Source organism: Dermacentor variabilis, chromosome 9 (genome assembly GCF_050947875.1).
Source record: "Dermacentor variabilis isolate Ectoservices chromosome 9, ASM5094787v1, whole genome shotgun sequence".
NCBI lineage: Eukaryota > Metazoa > Arthropoda > Arachnida > Ixodida > Ixodidae > Dermacentor > Dermacentor variabilis.
In genome coordinates this window covers 61,418,779-61,422,467 of record NC_134576.1, presented here as the reverse complement: position 1 = coordinate 61,422,467, position 3,689 = coordinate 61,418,779, and positions in this window count along the sequence as shown.

The window sequence follows — 3,689 nt, the reverse complement described above, 5'->3', positions numbered from 1 at the left end:
CAATAGTTTTGCTGTTATTCATGCCATAATGTAAATCTGACGTAAATTCGAATAGTTGGGTGTCACAAGACAACGCTTTACGGAAACCATGTTGATTGTGAAAGAAAAAGTTATTAGATTCAAGATGGTGGGAAAAATGGGAGGCAATGATGTGCTCGAGAAGCTTACAACAAATGCATGTTAGTGAAATGGGGCGGTAGTTACCAGGTGAGTGTCTGTTTCCATCTTTGAATATAGGAATAACTTTGGCTATCTTCCAGTCAGCAGGTAGAAGACCTGTTGATAAAGACTGCTGAAAGATGTAGTACAACATCTGACTGGATATTGCTGACGTGTTCTTTAGAATTTTAGAATTAATATTGTCAATGCCACATAATGTAGAAACCTTTAGATCGCGTATTAGTTTTGAAATGCCTTCAACACTTATATTTATAGAGGACATGAAGCGATAATGAAGGTTCGGAGACACAGGGAACGGAGGAGCAGTCTCCATTGGTGAACACAGAGGTAAAGAACGAACTGAAAGTTGAAGCACACTCAGATGCAGGGAAAGGAACATTGTCAGCGTCATGTAATGTTAGTGTATTACTGCCAGGAACAGGAGAGATAGCTTGCCAAAACTTTCTAGAGTTAGTGTGTAGAAGTGAGGACAGATCTTTGGAAAAATACTTCTTTTTGGCTTCGCATATTGCTAGGCAGTAAGATTTTAAACAATCCTTATATTTAGACCATGTCGAGGGACATGATAGCCGTTTAGCAGAAGCGTGTAACCTTTTGTTTTTATTTCGGAGTTATCTAAGTGATTTATTAAACCATGGGTTACGTTTGTCATTAGATATAGTGAGCAGTGGCACATATTTGTCTACTAGGAGTGACATAATATTTCTAAATGAATTCCAATTCGCTTCCACCAAATTATTTGTAAATGAGGGAAGAAACGTTTTCTGAAAGAAAACCTCAAATTCATTGTTCATTTGTTCGTAATTTGCTTTGCTATAATCCCTGATAATCTGACGTTCAGCACCAGCGAATTTCAGTGGAATATAAATTGAGAACTGCAGTAGGTTATGGTCACTAAAGCCATCAAGTTGCATGACAGATTTGCGAGAATAAGATTTAATATGTTAGTACCGCGGGTAGGCTCAGAGACAATTTGCGTAAGATTGAACTCTAAACACAGCTCAATAAAATCACCTGAATCAATGCTCGATGAAGACAAGCGAGACCAATTAATATCAGGGAAATGAAAATCCCCAAATAGGTATATTTTATTAGTGGGAAACTGTTCAAGGGCCCTGGTACTACTTTTACGAAGATCGTACACGAACAAGCAGTCAGCGGCAGGTGGGCGATAGCAAACGCCCATCAGTAACTTTCCATATAACGTAGGACAAGCCACCCAAACTACCTCAAGGGCAGCGTCAGTGTCAACTTGAAAAGAAGGACTAGTTTTATTGATAGCCACCAACACGTCGCCCCCCTTTTTATGTGAACGATCATAGCGATAAATGGCATACTGATTAGAAGTATGAAATAACTCGGTGTAACCTACATGTGCATTAAGCCAGGTCTCGGTTAGCAATACAACATCAGACAAGCTATCTTCAAGATATGATTCAAGCAGGACACGTTTTGTCAACAGACTGCGGATGTTAGTAAATGATAATGAAAGTGAAGGTGCACGTGTAGTTGATAGCCGCTGGGCTTTAGCACTGCGCACATCGGCAACTAGCTATCGAGCAGGTACTACGGAATCAGAACAACTGTCGTAAATATACGTGGTATTATCGATACGAAGTTTGTCGACATTCAGTTTGTAAGGACAATTACGTTCTCTGGCAAATTGAAGCAATTTCTTACGTGCCTGTCGAGTAGCTAGCGAAAAATCTTATCTAATAGAGATCTCAGTATTTTTCAGCTTATGTGCACTAGTGAGAATTTCCTGCTTATCCTTAAACAACGTAAACTTGGCAATTACTGGTCTAAATTTATTTGAAGCAAATTTTCCCAACCGGTGCACACGTTCAAACTGAGAACCGGCAGTTGTGATTTCCAACTTATCTGAGCGTATGGCAATAATTTTTCTTTCTGTAGTCGACCAACTCTCTTTATCCTCGTCGGGAATTCCAAAGAACAACAGATTGCACCGTCGCATTCTGTACTCAGCTTCGTCACACCTTGACATTACTGCCAGAAGTTGATTGGCAAATGAGCAGTAGCATGATCACAGCTGTTAGACAGTAAGGTGGCATGTGAAACAAGCTTTGCCTCCAAAGTGACCACTCTCTCGGTCAAGCTTTTAATTTCTTTATCGTTAGCATCTTGCTTTTCGCTCAGCCTCTTAATTTCACCAATTAATCTATTCAGACCCACTTCTAGCCTGCGCACAGTTTCAAGGACAATTTCAAGTGTTTGTTCGACGGCAAGGTGGGATTTGATTCAATATCACCCGAAAGCAACAACAGACATGCAGAATTTTTGTGCAAGAATGAAAAGAACAGCAGCAAACGCCGCATCTAATCATACAATTCGGTCGGGCACGATACCGCAACAAGGCAGTAATGGCTGCATTTTATACAGGATGCATCTTTGAAGTAACGAACCTGGAAAAACAGCAACGGTAAGCGTCCCATCCTTTCAGCGGCGTCATGCCCAACTGAAGTGGTGCCTTGCTGGCCTTTATATCCCGCTTCATAGTTTGCGAGGGCGTCAGTGAAGGAACCATGTTGCCAGCCACCAGTAGAAGAAGGAACCAAACTTGGTCATCCTTGAACTTTTGGAAACCGGGCAGAAATGCTTGATCAGCCCAGCCCGGCCAAGGTTCGAGAACCCACGCAGATAAAGCACCGAGGAACGTAATCTGGAAAAACAGCAACGGTAAGCGTCCCATCCTTTCAGCGGCGTCATGCCCAACTGAAGTGGTGCCTTGCTGGCCTTTATATCCCGCTTCATAGTTTGCGAGGGCGTCAGTGAAGGAACCATGTTGCCAGCCACCAGTAGAATAAGGAACCAAACTTGGTCATCCTTGAACTTTTGGAAACCGGGCAGAAATGCTTGATCAGCCCAGCCCGGCCAAGGTTCGAGAACCCACGCAGATAAAGCACCGAGGAACGTAATCTGGAAAAACAGCAACGGTAAGCGTCCCATCCTTTCAGCGGCGTCATGCCCAACTGAAGTGGTGCCTTGCTGGCCTTTATATCCCGCTTCATAGTTTGCGAGGGCGTCAGTGAAGGAACCATGTTGCCAGCCACCAGTAGAAGAAGGAACCAAACTTGGTCATCCTTGAACTTTTGGAAACCGGGCAGAAATGCTTGATCAGCCCAGCCCGGCCCAGGTTCGAGAACCCACGCAGATAAAGCACCGAGGAACGTAATCTGGAAAAACAGCAACGGTAAGCGTCCCATCCTTTCAGCGGCGTCATGCCCAACTGAAGTGGTGCCTTGCTGGCCTTTATATCCCGCTTCATAGTTTGCGAGGGCGTCAGTGAAGGAACCATGTTGCCAGCCACCAGTAGAAGAAGGAACCAAACTTGGTCATCCTTGAACTTTTGGAAACCGGGCAGAAATGCTTGATCAGCCCAGCCCGGCCAAGGTTCGAGAACCCACGCAGATAAAGCACCGAGGAACGTAATCTGGAAAAACAGCAACGGTAAGCGTCCCATCCTTTCAGCGGCGTCGTGCCGCTGATGG